This window comes from Phasianus colchicus, chromosome 1, assembly GCF_987193195.1.
Source record: "Phasianus colchicus chromosome 1, bPhaCol1.hap1.1, whole genome shotgun sequence".
Classification (NCBI taxonomy): domain Eukaryota; kingdom Metazoa; phylum Chordata; class Aves; order Galliformes; family Phasianidae; genus Phasianus; species Phasianus colchicus.
In genome coordinates, this window is record NC_143436.1 from 173,376,367 (window position 1) to 173,391,939 (window position 15,573).

Here is a 15,573-nt window from a genome sequence, read left to right on the forward strand (position 1 = left end):
CCAACATCCACTTCTGATGTTGTTGACTAAGGTAATAAAATAGGAGGCATTATTTTTGCAATAGCCCTCATACATGTGAATACATATTATATTTATTTTGAGCAAACCGATAAGGAAAAGTAACCTACTTACTCACTGAAAGTCACATGAAATGTATACAGGCATATATATGAGCATTTTTGCTAATATATATAAGCCTCTGAAAAAATAATATGCTTTGAGTTTTCTCTGATTTGATATCCCAGGTACTGTACTGAAGTTATAGCTGCCCAAGCAAAATGTGAAGCCTTACTCATGGAGATTTCAGTGACTGTGAACAGATTGTCCCTGTCTATGTACTGATCTGTTCCACCATCTTTTTCAAATGTGCTGTCATGTGTATTGCTGCCAATTGAATGCAGACTTTACTTATATGCCACAGCTGTTGGAATAAGTACTGAGAATAAATTCAAAGCCTCCAGGTGAAATCCCAGTTTCAGCAGCACTGGAACCAGAACTAAGACTGGCTATTTCTTGATTTGTGTGGAGTAAAGACAGACACAGAGAGCAGTAGCCAAAGGAAATCATACTTCCTCGGTCTTTACCTTTGGCTCCTATCTGTCCAGCAGTGATATACTCCCTTTGTCTTTGTGGTTTTGCTTGGTTTATTTAATCAACTGAAGAAATGAGATGGCTGTGGAGTATCATATGCTTGTGTAAAAAAAACAAAACAAAACAAAACTCTGTTTAAGAACAGTAAATTACAACCTCCCATAACAAAAGTCCATTTAATTTCTCTTAATTCATTCTGGATACTACAACTGCTGTGGAAGGACAGACACTATTTCTATTTGTTTTTACCAGAAAAAAATCTCAAAAAAATACATCTGTTAATATTTTTAAACAGTTTGTGATCTGCGGGGAACAACAACAACAAATTAATTAGTTTGTTTATGTTATCTGTTCCTTAGAAGTCTTGACCACTCGAATTTGATATGCTTAAGACAAAATATTTTATAGAAAAGATTAGACTCACGCAATGAAGCCACATCACTCAGGGATATGACTCATTTTCTTTGTAAAATCCAAATGGCTTTACAAAGCCAGGAATTTGTTGTCTATGCAAGCAGTGAACATGTAAAAAAGGAAGACATCCAGCCCACACAAGACACCACGTAATACATTCAGGAGACCCAGCACACAAACAGACCCCAAGGGCCTAGTCAGTAGCAGCTGCAGATGGACAGCCTGTTCTTCTCCATAGCATGACAGAATCAGCACCTCTCACTTTGTTTAGACAGGCAATCTTTGGATGCCTAGCTGAATGTTCTATCTTCATAGCCTTCTCCTGCAATATCTTCCCCACTCAAGCAACTTGAATTCATCTTTCTTGAGTATGAAAGGCACTATTACTCTCTGCACTAGAGAGCTCTATAGAACTATATTTCTGCCTTGATGCTCACATTTCTGTTCCCATATAGAAATGACTGTACACACAAGAGCAAGGAATTGACAGTTCCTCCCTCATTGCAGATGGAACTGAACTTGTCAAGGAATATTAAAAACAACAAGAAAGGATTCTATAGGTACATTGGGCAGAAGAGGCAGGCCAAAGAGAGCATATCTCCTTTGGTAAATGAGAAAGCAGAACTGCTACAACAGATATGGAGAAGGCTGAGGTACTAAATGAGTTTTTTGCTTCACCTGGTCTAGTGGTTGGTGATCCTGCACATAGCAGGGGGGTTGAAAGTAGATAAATTAAACTAGACAATTAAATGTCTAGTCCTTTTCAACCCAGGCCATTCTATGATTCTTGTATTTCTGCATCCCTAAGCCTCTAGATGGGAACTAGGGGAGTAAATTATCCCCACTGTAAAGGCAGAGCACGTCCAAGGCCAACTCATGAGGTCTTGGTCTTGTATACATTCATCAGACTGAACGTATATGAGTATGTGGGGCTGGATGACATGCATTCCAGGGTCCTAAAGGAGCTGACTGATGTGCTTGCTGAGCCACTCTTCATCATATTTGAAAAGTCATGGCTAACAGGGACTGGAAAAAAGGAAAAGTCACTCCCATTTACAAGAAAGGAAGAAAGGAGGACCCAGGGAACTACAGGCTGGTGAACCTCATCTCTGTGCTTGGGAAGATAATGGAACAGATCCTCCTAGAAGACATGTTAAGGCACATGAGGGATGTGTGGGTGATCCATTACAGCTAGCATGGCTTTTCAAAGGGAAGATCGTGCCTGACCAATCTGCTGGCTTTCTATGTTGGAGTGACAACATCAGTGGACAAAGGGGCAACTGATGTCATCTACTTGGACTTGTGCACGGACTTTAACATCGTCCCCCACCACATTCTTATCACTAAGTTGGAGAGATAAAGATTTGAGGGGTGGACTATTCAGTGGGTAAGGAATTGATTAGAAGGCCATAGACAAAGGGTTGTGGTGAATGACACTATGTCCAGGTGGAGACTGGTGATGAGCTGTGTCCCCCAGGGGTCTATCTTGGGACCAGTGCTCTTTAACATCTTTATCAATTACACTGATGACAAAATTGAGTGCATCTTCAGCAAGTTTGCCGAAGACACCAAGTTCAGTGTTGTGGTTGACATGTTAGAAGAAGTGAAGCCACACAGAGGGACCTCAACAAAATTGAAAGATAGGTCTGTGTGAACCTAATGAGGTTTAATGTAGCAAGGTTTTGCACTTCAGTCAGAGTAATCCCAGATATGTATACTGGGAGAAGAACTCCTTGATGTGGAGAAGGCCTGAACATGAGCCAGCACTGTGCTCTTGCAGCTTGGAAGGCCAATGATATCCTAAGCTTCATCAGGAGAGGGGTGGGCAGCAGGGACAGGGAGGTTATTGTCCCTCTCTCTGCCCTCGTGAGGCCCCATCTGGAGTATTGTGTCCAGGACTGGTGCTCCCAATACAAGGAAGACGTGGAACTGTTGGAGATGATCCAGAGGAAAGACACGAATATGATCAGAGGGCTGGAACACCTCCCCTGAGAAGACAGGCTGAGGGATCTGGGTTTGTTCAGCCTGGACAAGAGAAGACCTCATTGCAGCCTTCCATTATTTAAAAGGGGATTGTAAAGAGGAGGGGAATCAACTTTTTACTTGAGTAGACAGTCATAGAACAAGGGGGAATGGTTTTAAGTGCAAGGAGGAAAGGTTTAGATTGGATGTGAGGAGGAAGTTCTTTACAGAGATAGTGATGAGGTGCTGGTACAGGCTCTTCAGAGAGGCTGTGGATGCCCCATCCCTGAAGGTATTCAAGGCCAGGTTGGATGCGGCCCTGGGCAGCCTGATCTAGTACCAGCCCTGAAGGTTGGTGGCCTTGCTTGTGGCGGGAGGGTTGAAATTTGCTGATTCTCAGGGTCTTTTTCAACCTAAGTCATTCTACAATTCAATGATTCTCACAACTGCAAATGTTATCTTGTCCTTTCCAGAATTCCTCACTTTATGGCAATGCATACTGTACTAAAGAACAAATTTTTGTGCTGGTAAGTTTGGATTTGCACTACCAGTAGCCTCTGGTTGGTATCCTTCCCTGTGATTTATCACTCAATTAGGTTAGGATATTTTTACAACAAGTTCTTCTATTCACTTGAATATAAATTCCAAACAGTTTTGGACCTCTTTCATGAAGAAATTTCAAGGCTTTTTCTTTTATTTTATCAATCTTCTCTATTTAATTCAATACATGAGTTATAAACATACTTAAGATTATCATACTATAACACTACTCAGTTCTACTTTTTCTAGCTGATTTTGATAGATGATGATTATTTTTACCTGCCTTGTCACATATTTCTTTGCAATATGTAACCTATTTAACTGTGTCTTTCCTGAATAGCACCGAGTTTTCAACATCTGTTTCCAGTTGGAAATACTATTGCACAATGTTTCCCTTGTACTGTAAAGATCACTGGTTCACCCACTTTTGAGTCTCTTGAAGTACAAACATTTCTTCTTTGTCATCTAATTTAGATGGTCATAGACTATCACAGCTCCTTGCTAATTCATGTAGGCTTCCTTCTGTCTTTAGCAGGCCGTCTTCAAGTCCGTTCCTCTTGAAGTTGGTGGATGTGATCTTTGACAATCAATCAGATCTCCTGGAATTCCCTGGATAGATTTAGTTCTCTCATCAAATATATATATATATACAGCTTTTTTTTTTTCTAATTTAAATTTTTCTGTGTAGTGCTGTTGCACATTCATTCCCTTATCCCTATGAAATAAAAGAAAATAAGAATAGCTGTACTGAGTTAATTCAAAGGTCCCCATAACCCCTGGTCTTGCTTCTGTAGTCAATAGCAGGTGCTTAATAAAGATTACAAGTATATGGTGAGTCCTCTGTAATACTTCCCAACATTTTTCAGTGGTGCTCAGTGGGAGGACAAGGAACAATGGGAAGAAACTGCAACACAGGAAGTTCCATCTGAACATGAGGGATTTTCAAATTAAATTAACAACTTCGAAGTATTTGGCAGCATTTTTATTCAACAAAACAAAATTATGCCACTATTAATGCTCTATCACTATTCTAGAGGCAGAGGGTATAATCAAATTTGCAGTTGTAGTCACTAGGTCACTATCAGATTTACTGCAACATATTCCATTTATCTAACAAATCAGATTTCAGCTGAATTTCTTGCATAGAATCATAGAATTATGGAATCCTTAGAGTTGGAAGGGACATTTAAAGGCCCTCTAGTCCAAAGTCCCTGCAATGAACAGGGACACCACAGCTAGACTGGGTTGCCCAGGGCCTTATCCAGCCTTACCCTGAAAGTGTTCAAGGATGGGGCATCAATGACACTAGGCAACCTGTTCCAGTGCCTTACCACTCTCTCTGAGTTACCTATCTCATACCATGCAGAAAAAGACCTTTCTGTACATCCCTTGGAGATTTGAGGAGACCAAGCATTATCAAACTATCAGTAGAAATGCTGAGACTTACACTGAGACTGCAGAGGATAAAAGATTTTGTATAAAAATAGCTGGATTCATAGTCATGGCTAAAATATTTCTGTTTCAGTACCTGAAGGCATTCTGTCCTGTTATCCAAATGTGTTACCTCTTACGCATTCATAGATTATTTTCATTTTTTAAAATAATGTAACTGTACATCATTACTATTCAGTGGCTGCTTGATTGAATTAGAGGCAGGGAAAAACAATTGTTCAATTTTACTTTGATACATGGAGGTGAAGGTATCTTTTTCTTAATAAAATATATTGCCTTTTTAAGTAAATCTTGTATGTTTATGTGAAGGAAAACATGATGTGTTTCAAGGGGAAAGAATTGATGATGGAAAGAGAAAAGATGCAAAAGGAGCAATCTAGCAGATCAGCAAATTTCATATCTGGAGCTGAAGCTTAAAAGTTGAGTGCTTTCAGTTCTGTGAACCATTGCAGTTTGAGCAAATATTTTGTATCATCCACCATAAAACAAGGATGAAGTCTGTCCCTATGGCTTATGAATATGTTTCTATGTTTCAATTAAGGAGGAATGAGAGAATGCTCTCATTTACCTTAAAGGCTGAACATCAACCTTGTTCAAGGAGAAGCACCTCATTTGAGACTTTGAATATAGCTAAATTTTGCATGCTTGATTTCTTGTTCAAGAGGCATGTGATTCTTCTAGCCTGAAACTACTAACAGCTAAATCCCACTAAATGGCATGACATATTTTGGCTTCCATTTTAATTATGCAAGTCTCCAGAAGAAAGATCTTATTGATTTCCATTTCCAAGATTGGTCGTGTTTTTATGTCGTGCATTCCGACAGTTGTGTTACATATAGATTCATCATTTTACATATACATCCATTTCCATAAGTGTACACATTAGCAGTTACACTAGCATAGAAAGAAGTATGAGCCCATTCCAGTTTTTGAATCCATGGACATACCATTAATGTAATTCATCTGGTTTTCTCAAGCTGTGTCTTATGAACTTTAAGACCCTACAATCACAGTGCCAAAATCTGTCCTGTAATCCAGTACTTTCTTCAATAAAGAAGCTTGCTAGAACTCACAGTCAATCAGGATTGCAATCTAGAAAAATAAGACCTCTCTCTCTGCAATACCCAGAGTATTTTTCATTCCAGTTTTGTACAGACTGAGCAAAGCATTACATTTCCAAGTCAGCCACTATTCATTTATGGCCATGGTGAGTTTCAAGCCAATGCATCAGTTTCATACAGTCATAACAATTACTCCAGTGAATGTGCCCTCAAAGGCAATTAAATTTAAGTTAGTCTTAAATTACAAAAGAAAAGGAAATACTGCTAGTTTTTTGCTCTCATTACGATGTCTGCAAAGTTGTTAGCATTCTAGTCTCCAGCACTCAGAAACTGCTGTGTCATTTGGCTTTCCTTAATGTCTGCCCAGTTTAGAAAGGAAATGAGTGAAGTAGTTATACTGCCAAAAAAAAAAAAAAAAAAAAAGAAGAAGAAGAAGAAGAAGAAAAAAGAAAATATACCAGGACGATTAATGTCAAGTATAAAGACCAGAAAGAGGAAAATCTAAGTGATGTGGCCCTTCCTTCCTCTCTGCCTTACAGTCTAACTGCTGAAAGAGCCAGGTACATGTTGTACACTAGTTCTTCTAGTGCTCTGTCTTACCCTTCAGCAAACCACAGCTTTAGACAAGAATTTATGTCACCCAACCACTTCCACTTCCTGTAAATTCTGTGGCTACATTTGCTGCCCTCATTCCGCATCAATTAGACTTGTTCCGACAGCTCACAATTCCCCCTCACTGCTACTTATCTGGCTCTCTTTTTTTGACCATCAGCTCACTCATACTTCATTAATCATCTGCAAATGAGCAGGTGTACATTGGGTTGATCTATCTAAAAACCTTTTACAATTACAGTTGTACCTATCAGCTAGTTTCAGATCACTCAAATCAGAGTTTCTAGTAAATGTGAAGAGTCTAAACTGAGACAGGACTTCAAATTTAAAACTGATAAATATGGGGATCTTCTCTTCTTCCATGTGAATGGTCTCATTGATTCCATTTTCTTAATCAGTATGTGAACTTATAATATTAATGTAGTTCCAGAGAACTTGTAAAAGAACTTTCTGGAAAGTGCAGAGAAATTGGTCTTCTTCAAGTATTATCTGTCTTGTTTATCAATGGCAATTAACATGCTGAGAGGCTTTAGGCATTAAGAATTAATTTCTGGTTAAAATAACACATGATTTTATTCAGAATATCAATATGCTGTCAATTCTTTAAATCCATTAGTGGCCCCTTAAGAAACATTGATAAGATATCAATTGTATTCTTTGATTTTAATGCTAAGATATTTTCTTCATTGAAAACGTTGCATGGTTCCTTCCAATTTTTAGAGCACCTGCAAAATGCTTCCTACATATCATCTAAAATGAAAATCTGATTAGGGCAGTTTTTAAAATGTCAGATGTTTCAAGCAGTTTGGCAGATCTCTAATTCTTTCCTGAACTCCCATCACTTCATGTCTCCAAAAACATGGAAATTAAGCTGGAGTTCTTATGCCCCATGCAACAGCTTGGGCAATTATGAACTGTGACTGCAGAGACCAGGATTAGATGACTGGATGTGACCACTGTTGTGCTGTTTTGTGAAAGAAAAAAAGAAAACAGAATGCTCAGCTGACCAAGAATAACTAAAAATACAAAATTTCAGAAATGTGTGGTACCCTCAGTGTTAACCTCAAGTTACACTGTGTTTGATTCACTCATGGGTAATGCCTGCGAAGTGTCAGACTGTAGTGCAGTGAAGCTATAAGAAAGCTTCTAGGGAGCCTTAAAACATCTGTTAAAAATGAGAGGAAGAATACAGTAGAATGAAGAAGGCAGAATCTTGATGCCAGCATCATCTGTCATTTTTAGGAATAGACACATTTTTCTGCAAACTGGGATAATGTCAGTCTATTATATATGCATAATATGGAATTGTTTTTTATTTTTTGAATAGTATCTACAACTGTTCAATTATTGTGAAATAAACTGAATTTACATATGGCTACAATTACTGACTCAGACCCTCCCATGAAACCTATGCTCCTGGGAGCAGAACAATAGTTTTCAGACAACTTTCTCTTCTCACTGACAGTGAGGGAGTTTACTAAGCGATCTGATTCCTCAGAAATGTTGCTAGTCAGCATTTATATCAATTAGAAAACACTGTGGGAAGTCACTTGTGTAGTAGAAAGAACTCATTTACTCATACAGAGCACAAAGCCACAAGGCTGCATCATATGCTAGTTAACATAGCGGCAGAGTAATGTAAATACAACACAGAATGTTACAGTTAACAATTAAACCAGGCTAATTAGCTTTCCCTTATTTAGATAATCAGTTCAAGCTTATTTCTGTGCAATTTATCTAGGAGAAAAAATGTTGTGTCTGTTAAGTATCAATCTATCAGGATTCAAAGGCCTCTCTTCACCGAATACCAGATAAAAGCTAGAACAAAAAAGTACCAAATATGCAATCTTTGTCCTAGAAAGGATACAGACAAAAATCTGTGTCATAGTACCTTAGGATGACAGAACTGTGGCATCAAGAAGGTTGGAAAAGACCTCTAAGATCACTTAGTCCAACCATCCACCTACCACCAATATTGCCTACAGTCAATGTTCCTAATTACCATATCTACACTTTATTACCTTCAGCTGACAATGACTCCACCACCTCCCTGGACAGCCTGTACCAATGCCTCACCACCTTTCCTGAGAAGAAGTTTTTCCTGTTCTTAAACCTGAGCCTCCCCTGGTGCAACCAAGGCCAATAACTCTGATCCTATCGCTGTTACCCAGGAGAAGAAGCTGACCCCCACCTCGTCACAGCCTACTTTCAGTTAGCTGTAGAGAGTGGTAAGGTTTCCCCTGAGCCTCCTCTTCTCCAGACAGAACAATCGTAGTTCCCTCAGCTGCTCTCCATAAGACTTGTGCTCCAGACCTTTCACCAGCTTTCTTGCCCTTCTCTGGACATGCTCCTTAGATGGATTCAAAGAAGAAATATATGGTCATTCCCTGCTTTAACCACAACATGGAGAATCCTAACACCAACAGACCCTTTCTACACTTTCTGTTAGAATCTGCAACATGATCTAGTGCCTGATTTAGTGACTGGCGAGGCTGCCTACAGCAGGGGATTAAAACTACATGATCTTTGAGATCTCTTTCAACCCAAGCCATTCTGTGATTCTATTATAATACTATGATTCTATGATTTTACAATTCCATAATTTAGGCTTTTTTTTTGGTAGCTTCTTAAGAACCTTACCATATTAGTGGGAAATGTATGGGTGTATGTAAGGAAATACCCACTTTTTAAATTATTATTTTACCTTCAGGTAACATTACTATATTTCTATAATCATCTTCCGCTGAGTCACAAAGACTTGCTATCCCTGCATAAAAGGACCTGCAGATAGGTTTAGGTACTCATTTGTCTAGATTCTTTAGGGTCTCTGTATATGAACCGAGAAGAGGTGATTACTATAGCTCCTGGATGGGTAGGACTCTGGTCATCTCATTTTAAATAACCACAGTATAAATGTTTATCTACCTGAGTTAGTCATTTGAATCATTGTCAGTGGAAGAAAAGTAGCTGCACCAGGATCAACTACACTCTCATCATACCTATTTAAGACATCTAAACTGTGGAAAAGTGTTCCCATGTACTTTTTTATATCTGCCTTTGACTACAGAAGAAGTTCAAAACAGCTACAGTCTTTACTTGATGTGATGTAGTACATATGCATAGAATAACTGTTGGGACAAAGCAGAATATATCACCTATTGCTGTATGAAAATAAGCAAATACCTCCCAAAGGAGTCTGTGACAAACTACTTCAAATTAGGTGCTTAAAAAATTTTAAGGATTTTATTTAAAGAAAATGGTATTTTGCAGACGTCAGATTCTGCCACTCTCTTTCACAGAAAATTAATAATATATCTTAAAAGTATCCACCTTCATTGGCCAGAAGCTAGAGAAAAACATAATCTACTGTGAGAGAAGACAGACGAATATTATCTTAAGTTATAATTATAGATTAATGGTGTTGGAATGTGATTTTAGCTAAAGTGGAAGACTTGCGATGATGAATTATTCTCCTTATAAACAGAGGGAAAAAAATATGAATAATGCCAAGAAGCTTGGTGTTTGTAAACTGACTATATTGTATATTTTAATTGTTACTTCATTTCAACCAGTATGTTTTTTTCTCTTCTATTTTGGTACTCAACCTTTTGATCATAAAGTTCTTCATACCTTACTTACTGTGCTAGACCCTAACCATACAAGGCACAAGATAAATAGTATTAACTCCACAGATTCTCTCAATTATTCATCTAGTTTTGAACTGAATGCTTTCACTGAAATGTTAACTTATCTTTTGCTTTGCATAAAGTGAGTTCTAAGATATAATCTGAAGGATTAAATTCTGGTCCTGCTTCAACTAGCAACAATCTTCCGATTAATTTCAGCTAATTTACCATATGTTGTCCAGTTCTTATAAGATTTTTTTCTGCCATGATGATACTATATTTACTTACCAATATATATTTATTGACCTATAGTATTACCTAAGCCAAATAAACAAGACAGGAAACAGTTTTTAAACTGCCTTACTGTTTTGGGGGTAGGAGGGTTTGTTTTGTTTTGTTTTGTTAATCTGGGCAGTATTTACAAACAATGATGAAGGCCCTGTTTCTCTCAAAACTTCAACTCAAGTCACAAAATCCGTGATGAATTTTACTTTCTGATGAGATACATGTATTAAAAAGAAATAGAGCAGAAAATACTTTCTTCATAGAAAATATTCAGAAAAGTTACAAAACTGAAACATAGGTTCCAAATTATTTCTGAAATGCAGCCACAGTGCCTCACAGGAGTATACTAAGTAGGACTGTTCATGATCCCACCCTCCTGTCTAGACTGAGTGTCTTTTCTAGACTACATATCCCATCCTTCACCATAACCTATAGCACTTAATCAGTTTATTCAAAGGCAATGGTGTGTGACTGGTTATAAAGTTTCCAGGTCCAGTACTGGGCACAGAAAGGCAGAGGCTCCTGAGACAGCCAAAAACCAAGTGTGATGAAGCACCACAGTAGCACTTCAAGAAAATCAGTGTATTACTTTTTCCTTCCAGGCAAATTTTTGAGGTTTGGAGTAGTTTATGTGAACATCAAAAACTATTTTTTTGCTAATCTTCAAGAGCTCTACAGATTATACTCTTCACAGACTAAATACATGAAGCAGTATTAAATAAAGATCTCTCAAAGGTGGCAAGTGGACAAATAATCAGGGCACAAAAAGAAAAACTGTTTTGTGCAATGGTATAGAACAAACGCATTCTCCTGTGGTATTCACAGAGGCACTGATGACTTAGACTTATTACTAAGATGTCAGTGAAAAGACAACAATACATGGTTTGTCTGTCCTGAAAGGCCAAAAGACTGAGTCAGGCATGAGAGCATTTAAACATCTGTTCTCAAAGAGTACAAATGTTAATGCTTATTGACAAAAGCACTCCTTCAGTAAAAGACACTGTAATTCACATATTTGCTCTGTGTTTTTCACTTGGCAGCAATTTGGCTGTATTTCTTTTCCAGAGAATAACGTATTATCAAAGTGTGGCCAAGTCATTTAAAAATTAGAATATCCATGGATCAGTAAGAATTTTTTTTTAAAAAGAGCACTATTGATTACTTGAAAAATGTTCTTAAGTAGTCTCTTAAAAGTTTGGGGGATATGAAAGTATTTTCAGCTGCTATTCTGATGGGATTTCTTAAACAAAGATGTCTTCTATTGCTTCTTTCTTGACCTAAAAACATTCAGCGCTGGTGTATAACTTACATAATTTTCTAAGCCTACAAGTTCTGACAAGCTGCAATTCTGATTTGAGGTCTCACTGGTACTATAGTCCACTAATATAATTCTTGAAAAGATTCATTTCTCTATATAAATCTACATAAAGGGGACTTACGTAAGACAGTAATCATGGTGCACTTTTAAATTTTAGATGTCTCAAGGAAATGTTAGTCTTAAAATCTTGGGATAAAAAAAAAAGAATTCTAGCTAAGAAAAAAACTAGACATATTACTGGCTTAGTTCCTTAATGACAGGTTTCAAATTGTAGTTGCCAACAGGTATTAGGAAAAGATACATCACACAGACATTACTCAGGTGATGTCCTGGAAGGGTCAGTTATTGATTTTCCTATTAATAAAATTAAAAGCATACACCCTTACTGCTAGAGATCACACAAGTATGAGAGGTATAATTCATAATAATCTAGAGTTATTTTTCCCATTTCAAGTGAAATAAGGATATGTTTTTCAAATATCACCAAATCTGAGGTCAGACATCTATGATAACCAATTTATCCTTGGAATAAATCACTGAGGATGACTTGGTGGTCATTGTGAAAACCTCATTCAGAAACCACTGCATGATGGAGCTGAGATTCAAAGACACAATAAATTAACCCAAAGTAGGTAATTCAAAGACATACTGCTACTCATTCAAAGGCAACAATTATTTACAAAGGGAATAGAAGCTTGAAAATAGATGATTTTACAGCTATGTGACAAAGTTCATATGCTTAACAGAACTGGACAGTTTTCTTCATTTTTGAGATCAAATGAAGTACTGAAGTGATTTCCTAAGAGCAGTGCAAATATTTAAGAAGGGCTTGCTGCTTGCTTACACCAAATACAGAAGACTGACACTTGAGGAACCTGAAACTATCCAACTGCTGATGGCAGTGGTCCAACGCATCCTTCTGACTCCGAGGCTCTCCCTTCCTCCACTTCTGGGTGGTCATCTAACCCTGCATGGAATGTTCCATCACACGAAACAAGGAGAAAAGCAATAGGAATTGTTTGTGTTATAGTTGCGGTGAAGTATCTGCTCTTTCACTTCTCAGATTTATTTTCTACCTCTTTAGCACGCTCATTGCAGCATCAGAGTCAGTGGGTAAGGTGTGTGAGGGGTTGTTTTCACCAAATCTCACATTCCCACAGTGTCAACAGTTTACGGGCTGGTTCGGCCCAGTTCCGTGACTAGCGGGGCGGAGGGATCCGCAGATCCGCACCTCCGGAAAAAGGGAACAGCGGAACCCACAGTAATTAAAAGCAGCGGCAATGATCTGAGGAGAAACAAACTAATTTACTAAATATACTATCAAAATGCAAGATAACACACTATAATACAATATAATTAAATTTGAAGCTAATAAATCAAATATAATGAGAGAGAGAATGTCCGAAAAGTGGGTAGGCCTCACCACAACGCGGAGAGCTGAGGTGAGATGCGCAGTCCAGTTGAGCAGCAGGGAGAAAAGGGAGGAGAGCCGACGAAGAGCAGGCTAAGAAGAGTGCATCAGGTGACCTTGCCAGGAGTTGTATCTCAAGACTCTCTGTGACCGCAAAGTCCCCTGGGGAATGTAGTTCTTCTTCTCTTCCAGGCAGGTACCCAGAGCTTGAGCACCAACAGTTAAACTCCCACTGCCCCACATGATGTTATGATGTGGAATACCGAAAACCAAAAAATCACAAAACCATGACACACAACTAGATTGCAATCACTAAAATTCACAGGAGGTCGGTTTAAAATGAATAGCAGCAATACTTCTTTATTCAGAAAATTGTGATCTTCTCTAATCTGTTGCTACAGGAAATTAAGTGGATAGAGTGTTGGTAGGTTCAATGCTGAATCTAAATAGCTGACAGTAGGTTCAAAAAGACAGTAAGGAGGAACATGCCCTCTTCTATCCCAACCAGTGACACTGGATGCTTTTACTGTGGTCTTACCAATTCATTATTGGCTAATAGGATTGCTAAAACTATTGTAAAACAGAGAGAAGTACCACAAAGTACAAAATTGAAATCAGGCCATGAAGCAATGTAAATGATCTACACATTAAGCTTAAATGGAAATATTCCTATTAATTTCACTGTAAGTTTTGAAGAAATCTCTTCTTATGATTCCTTTATACCATTTCTCAGAACTCTATCTTGCTTGCTAGCAAGTTCCTCTTTGATTTCATGTTGTTTATCATACTTAATCAAATGATCACATAAAAAAATCAATTTTCTAATGTTTGTGTTCAAAAAAATGATTATCCTTTTTTTTTCTTTTTTCTGAGAAAATTGTTAATGAACCATAAAACAATCCTACATATGATTTACCTCAAAGAAGGTACCTCCTGTTTTATTTGGCGCCAAATACTGTTTGTCCATTTTCTTCTTGGATAAACTAAATTTAGTAGAAACCACTTGTATATTGTCCTGTAGAACCTAATCACAGATTTCTTCTTTCACCTACTCCAGTGGGCTTTCCACCAGCTTGTAAAAACAAACTATTCAACAAATGCTCAGAAGGTAAGAGATGATTACTAGAAACAAGACTTTGCGTAGAGGTGTTCCATATTTGTCTTAGATCCTCTTGGATCAAGATATTTCTAGTTACAAAAGCATATTGTGTCTGAAATGATATTATTCTCTCCAAAATTATCTTATTTTGACAGTTACTCTACATGAACTAAATATTATATATCTGTGCTTTCAGACTTAGCATGCATTAGTGCCTGATTTTATGCTACTTAAACAGCACCATAATGAACAAACAATTCTACTGAATATTTAAAACAAATACATTAGAAAATCAAGTACAAGCAAAACCAGCAGACTTAAAGATGAATATTGGTATGTTTACAGCTGAGGCCATATGATGGCCAGTGGTAGCCAAGCACATAGACCAGTGAATCAGGGATCACTTATACTCTTATGATCTGTTTTCCTTCTTGCTTTGTTTTCTGACTGGCAAACCTGGCAAACCACAGTTACTGGGGATTCAGAAACTGCTGTGAAGCCAGTATATTTTTCCTACACAGACCCATTGTGTTCAGTGGATTACAGTGAGTCTTAAGTCTTAAGCAAACAAAAATTGAAAGAGCCTAAAACTCGCAGTTTATCATACTGTATTCAAGACTGAGTGCTAAAAATGCTCCTGTGTACTGTTCTGCTAAAAGAACAGTGATAGCCAGGGTATTTGGGATTGTTTCTTTAGAAATGTGCTAGCTCAAGCTTCAGAAATAAGGTTAAGCAGATTTTTTTGGACACTTTTTTTTTTTTAGAAAAAGGTTGAGATTCAGCAACTTGAAAAAAGAAAAAGATATTTGCTTTGGTTTCAGTTAAAGTGCATTTTGTGTAACAATTTCAAAATAGAAAGTTTCAATTTTTCCACAGAAGATTTCAGTGTAAAAACTCTTTCAGCTTTTGTTTTTAATTAAATCTTCAAACTTATTTCCAAAGAATTAATAAATGTGAGAAAGCTCTAATTTTGCTTTTGTTCTTTTTCTTTTGCTTCCTTTTTTTTAAACTTTTCGTATAACTAATTTAGGAGGAATATTGCAAAAGTAAGAGAAAACATTGCAAAGATATCATACCTCTAGTCTCAGTGGTTAAAAGTGATGAAAACTTCAAATTAGTTAGTTTCCTGCTCCAGTAGGTGATGCGGTTTTGAGGGCAGTGAGATATTTGCATGTGTCTGATTATGTTGAGAAAAAAAAACA

General features: G+C 37.5%; 1 long non-coding RNA gene across 1 annotated transcript in view; it reads right to left on the reverse strand.

The window, feature by feature from the left end:
• Nucleotides 1-15,426: 15,426 nt before the first annotated feature.
• Nucleotides 15,427-15,573, reverse strand: part of LOC116244230 (uncharacterized) — a 73,997-nt gene continuing 73,850 nt past the window's right edge. The window contains exon 5 of the long non-coding RNA XR_016462611.1: nt 15,427-15,548. This is a non-coding gene — a long non-coding RNA (uncharacterized LOC116244230). The remainder of the gene's footprint in view (nt 15,549-15,573) is intronic.